Source organism: Oryx dammah, unplaced genomic scaffold (assembly GCF_014754425.2).
Source record: "Oryx dammah isolate SB20612 unplaced genomic scaffold, SCBI_Odam_1.1 HiC_scaffold_13, whole genome shotgun sequence".
In the NCBI taxonomy this organism is placed as follows: Eukaryota; Metazoa; Chordata; class Mammalia; order Artiodactyla; family Bovidae; genus Oryx; species Oryx dammah.
In genome coordinates, this window is record NW_024070197.1 from 24,542,394 (window position 1) to 24,548,445 (window position 6,052).

The following is a 6,052-nucleotide window of genomic DNA, read 5'->3' on the forward strand; positions in this document are numbered from 1 at the left end:
GGCCGTTCCCTCTTCCCAGATCCTTTCTTGGCTCCTTGTTGCCATCTGGTGCTTAGTACAGATGTTGCCTCCGCAAGGAGGCCCTCCCAGACCTCCCGCCCCTAAGTGCCCGGCTCTCTCACCTTATTTTCTTTTCTTCCCTGGTGGTATCATCATCTGGGGATTACCATTTTTCTTCCTGTCCTCTCTTCTCCAGAACAGAAGCTGGGTTCTGTGACAGCAGGGACCTTTCCCTGCAGTTTCCGCTCAGAACAATGGTAAGCACAGGACTCGGCACCCACAGCAGGAAGCCGGTCCCTGTCTGTGGAGTGGGCAGGATGAAGGAGAGACTTGCTCTAGACACGGGCCATGCTGAGCCCGCAGCTGAGCCAAGACACCAAGGTTCCAGGCTGTGGGACTGAACAGTTACATAGTTACATGCCCTCCCCTGCCCTCACCCCCAGAGATGCTTTCCCTAGATTAATCTCATGATGCCTCAAAAAAAAAAAAAATCTAGTTGATTGAAGGATAAGGAGTACAGGGTAGTTTTTAAGACACATATTCGTTGTGGTTGCCTCACTTCTCTTGTGCTCTGGGCTCTGAGCACTCGGGTCTCTCTCGCTCTGTGTGCCTATCCTTTGACGGGTCGGCCAGCCCTGGACTCCAGCTGGTTGACCTGGGCAAGGCAGCCAGCCTTCTCTTCCTTCTCCTCCCTTCATGGCACAGGTTTGCTACCCGGCCTCTGCTGTTCTTTCTGACAAGAGTGCGCCAGATTTCCTGGGGAAGAAAGCCTTCTTCCCACTCCCAGACCTCGCCCCGGGGGCCAGTTGTCACATTCCGTGCCCGCCCCCAGCCACAGTAAAGGTTTAGAGGTGCCGCAGACTGGGCCCAAGAGAGGGGAGCCGCCAGGATCTGAACTGGAGCCGCAGGAAGGGGCTCTGGCTTCTGCCTGTCCTGGGCATTGGGGGCGGAACCCCAGCTGTGACACGTGGAGTCGGTGCCCAGAGGAAGAGGCGAGGCCCTGAGGCAGCCCAGCTTGGGCCTCAGCCCTTTAGGACAGTGAGCTTCCTACCATGCTCAAGCAAATTCTGCCACATGCTGCCAAAGGCCCTTGTCGCATGTCCTGTGCAGACATGTCCTCTGGATACAGAGCTGCATGGAAGAGACCCCCAGCTCCACAGGTATGTGGAGTGATTGTACCCAAGGACCCCGGTGACCTTGGTCACCCATGTTAGCCAGCAGCCGTGATCGTGTACCCACAGAGCCTTGCTAGACCCTGGGTGTGGCTGTAAAGATGTCCTGACCCCTAGGTTCCCAAGGTCCAGGGGCCTGACTATGAAAAGGATGTGTGGGGGCTGGCATGAGGAAGAGCTGGGGGCCTAGAAAGCACCCCACACCCAGGTGCACCAGGCCCTCTGGCCTGTGAATCTTCCTGTACCTGCATCCCACTGTCTTTGTCAGCCAGGTTCTCAGAGTGGCCCCGGGGGAGGCAGTGGGACCGAGACACCCCAGTCAGCACTCCCACCGCCACCCCGTGTCAATCTGCGCTGATGGCAACGAGCACATCTTTGTCTGGGTAGAGGCTCATCTTCACACTCTGGAGTATGGAGGGTAAGCACCTTAAGCTGCAAATATTGTTATCCATAATAGGTTGGCAAATATTTTCAGATTAAGTGCCAAACTTTGGAATTATGTCAGTGAATCCTTCAGCTTTCCACCGTCATTGTTCTTGCTTTGTTCTTATGCAAGGAGGCCCCAGAGTGGGAAGGCCTGTGTGCAGTCTGACTTCCCTCCATTGAAAGATTCTCCTCACTCATTTCCCAACCCTGAGAGGCTGCTCACCACCTTCAGAGGCAGAAAGCATTGCCTGGCGGGGCTGTTCTGACTGGCAGGGGATGTTTCAGGTGACTTAGCCCCATCTGCCCATCTCGTGTGCTGACAGCATGCGTTCACATAGCTATTCAGTAAATTTCCTCACTCATTTACTGGGTGCCTGACCCTTTGTTTAGAGGCAAAACCTTCTGTTCAGAGCATGGCCCCTGGGTTGTGAGAACCTCACCTCCTGGGGAAACAGATGGGAACACACTCAGCTCTTGTGTCAGGGGCTGGGGATGCAGAGTAAAGAACTGGGAACACTGAGGAAAGCCTCCAGAATGCAGCCTGCATCTGTGGAGTTGGGGGCAATGGCTCAACATTGAGGCCCCTCCTCATAGGCAGGGCAGCCAAGAGGGTCCCTTGGCCCAGAGGGACTACTTGGGCAGCCACGCGGGTCAGGGGGAAGGCAGGTGGGGGAAATGCATTGAGCAAGCAGGCTGACAGGCAAGGCCTCACCGTGGCGATTGACTGCTGCCTTCTCCCGGAGAGCCTCTGTGCAGCCTCAGTGATTCCCCACCCTCCTGACAGCCCCCTACCTCTCAGGCCCCTCCTTGCTCCTGAGCCAAACCGTGCACAACAGATCCCACAGCCCCTGCTGCCCTCCCCAGAACATGGCATGTCCACTCCCCTACAGCCCCAGCCCAAAGCCAGGGGTCACTCCTGACGCCCCTTTCCTCCCCTCCCATCACCCAAACCATCACCAGGTGGGTACAACCTACAGCGTGTGTCTTGTACCCCATCTGCTCTCCTCCCCACCCTGCAGCCCCAAACCTCCCTTATCTCTCACTCAACCAGACCCCCAGCCTCTTGTCTCAGTCAGCTCCCGCAACACCACACTGCAGGCTGGGGTCTCAAAGGGCAGAATTGTACTTCTCACAGTTCTGGAGGCTGGGAGTTGAAATCAGGATGCTGTGGTCAGGTTCTGCTGAGGACTGTCTTTCTGGCTTGCAGACACCACCTTCTTGCTCATGTAGCTGAGAAAGAAAGGGAGGAAGGAAGGAAGGAAGGAAGGAAGGCAGAGAAAGAGAGAGAGAGAGAGCATGTCTCTCCCTCTTCTTATAAGGGCACAAACCCCATCACGAGGGCCCCACCCTCATGACCTCTTCTAACCCCATCACCTCCCAAAGGCCCAGCCTCCTAATACTACCATGCTGAGACCTAAACCAGTGAATCTAGGGAAATACAATCATCCACTCAATGGATGACACTCACCCCAGTCCTTTACTCCTCACAGTTCCTGCTCCTCACACAGCTGGGCCGTGTTTTAAAAGTCTTATCTGATCTGTTTTTTGTAGGCCCAAACCCCAACCCTGGGTTTCCCTGGTGGCTCAGATGGTAAAGAATCCGCCCACAACGTGGGAGACCTGGGTTTGATCCCTGGGTTGGGAAGATCCCCTGGAGGAGGGTATGGCAATGCATCCAGCATTCTTGCCTGGAGAATCCCTATGGACAGAGGAACCTGGCGGGCTACAGTCCATGGGGTCGCAAAGAGTCGGACACGACTGAGCAACTAAGCACAGAACAGCCCCAACCCTGTGGCCCAGAAGGCCCTGCTAGCCTGGTCCACCACCTGGCCCCAGCTTCCCTGACTCTCCCTGGACCTCGGGAGCCTGAGGTACTGTGTTTAAGAGACTTACTACAGTCACACAGCTGGTAACAAGGGATGTTGCTGAAGAAATGAATGAACGAGGCCTTGTCCTTCCTGGCCTTCACCACTCCCAGTCCCCACCTCTCCAGCCACAGTGGGCAACCCTGCACATGAGTTCTGGCAGAGCTCCCTCCTTGGGCTTGGAAGCTCTGTCCTCCCTGGGAAGCAGCCACTTACAGATCCCACCTCTTTCCACACCATGGAAAGCACCTTTCTTGTGTCCAGCACTTTTAGGATCCTATGAGACAGGCATCTAGTCAAGTAAACAATCCAGGCTAGCGGGCTGTTAGGGGCCCTTTGGGTGATGGTGCTGCCTTCTTCAGGTCAGATCTATAGGACTGTAGGGAGCTATCAGATCTTTACAAGAAAGTACTTGCAAAATGGTGGGGTTTTGGACAACACATCAGACTCAACTGGGTGGGGGGGTGCTATCTTGATCAAAAGGTATTTCTCTAGTAACTGCTTATAGCTGAAGTTGATCTCGGTTACTTTAGAGCAAAATAATGAAAGGCAACCTTTGCCCCTAAGCATGTATTAGGAAAGCTGGCCTAACGACAGGGCTGGCCCTTGTCACGACACATCCAGGTCCCCACTGGTGCCGTCTCTAGCCTCCACCTTGGGGTTTGCACCTGAAGGGCACTGGCTGTGTATGGACACGCACCTGCGTGGGGAGGGGGAGGCAGGCAGGCGTTCAGGAAACTGGCCTCAGTGACACCTCACTACAGCAGATCTCTAACCAGTGACCAGGGAAGTCCTGCCCACCCAGGCTTCATCTTTGCCTCTGTACAAGGAGCAAGGGGAGGCAGCAGGAACATGCTTCCTGCCTGTTCTGGGCTTTGAACAGCAATCTCCAAGTTCTCAAAACAAGTAACAAATGCCTGCCCCTTGAGAAGGCATCTGTAACCGGGGTGCGGCAGGCTTCTGGGTAAGAAGACTTCCCTCTCAGCCACCTGTTCAGCTGCTTAGGGTGAAAAGGGAAGAGGGGCCAGTCAGCCCCGGGGCACGGAAGAGGGTAGTCCAGAGCCAGAGCGGACAGTATAGGCTGTAGTCGCTTTAGCCATTGCACGTAGGACAATTTCTAGTGCCACCGGGGGCCAAAAGGACACGGTAGAAGCTATTAGGCATCATGTTACCTTGAGGTCTCGTTGTTCAAAAGGTAAAGAAGAAGACTTGGCCTCCAGGCAAGTCTCTGTCCAGGAGAAAGGGCACTGACCACTCAAGGACTCTCATCTGTGAGATGGCTCTTTCCCTGCTGCCCAGTTGGGACCTTGGCCCTGTGCTGTAAGCCCCAGGCTCATATGTTAGGTACTGAGCTTAGGAGTCATCAGTGAGACGTCAGTGAGTCGTCAGTGAGACCCTGGTGAGAGGGTAAAGCTCCCCTCTTCTGGTGGGAGGAGGCAGAGGGAGATGCTTCAGCCAGCCCTCCCAAACTCTAGCAGAGCGCGTTCCATGTAGGGATCAGGATGCTGGCAGGAAAAGGGGGCCCCCACCTCGTTTCCACTGAGTGCTGGCTGAGTTCAAGACTGTGTGTCCAGCAGAGGAAGTGAGCTGACATCCCCTCTGAGGGCTTGGTGTGTGTTCCTGGGAGCCAGGGCTGTCTGTGGACATGAACACAGAGATGGAGTGCAATCTTTGTCTGAAGGTGGAGGATGCTGGTGCGTCCTGAGCAGTGGAGGAAGTCTGCAAAGAAAGATGGGGTCACATGCCTACCTTAGTCCCCTGTTGGCCTCTGAGGATGGGGACCTCAGCAAGTCCCAAGGCACCAGGGAAAGGGACATGGACGATGGCGAGGGCAAGGGGCCTGGGATGGATGTGTAGCTAGAAGACAGACCTTGATGGGGCAGAAAGTATCCTAGGTTACCCCTCAGAGGGAGTCTTTAAGTATAGAAGGGCCAGGGTGATGTTGACAAATTGTCCACTGTAGCAATACGCCCAAGGGATTGGAAGGAGAAACTCGACATCAAATGGCCAAAGGCAGTACTTGCTAAAATAAAGTAATTTTACTTTTTCCATTCATGAGATGAGATGGCATAGAGAAGTAATCACGGACAATGCTCACAGCCCAGAGCTGGCAAACTCACAGTAAGAGGGGGCTCTGTTGATTGTCTCCAATATCGAACACTGAGATAACTTTAAAATATGCTTCCATTTTCTAAGGCGATTCTTTCAGAGCAGTTTTAGGTTCACAACAAAACTGAGCGAAGCATGTACCCCATGCCCCCATATGTGTACAGCCATTCCCTTCATCAGCATCAGCAGCAGTGTGGTCCTTTCAACATCACTGTCACCCAGAGTTCACAGTTTATATTCGGGTTTCCTTTTGGTGTTGTGCATTCTGAGGACTTTGACAAATGTATGGTGACACATATCTACCGTTAGAGTATCATACAGAGTATTTTCACTGTCCTCAAAATCCTCTGTGCTCTGGCTATTCATCCCTCTGCGGCCTCCCTTTTAAAAACCACCTTTAAAAAAGCCCCAACCATCACTTATTTTGAGTGTTAAAAATTTTTGAGTGTTAAAAATGTAAGAACTCCCAGGAACCAATTA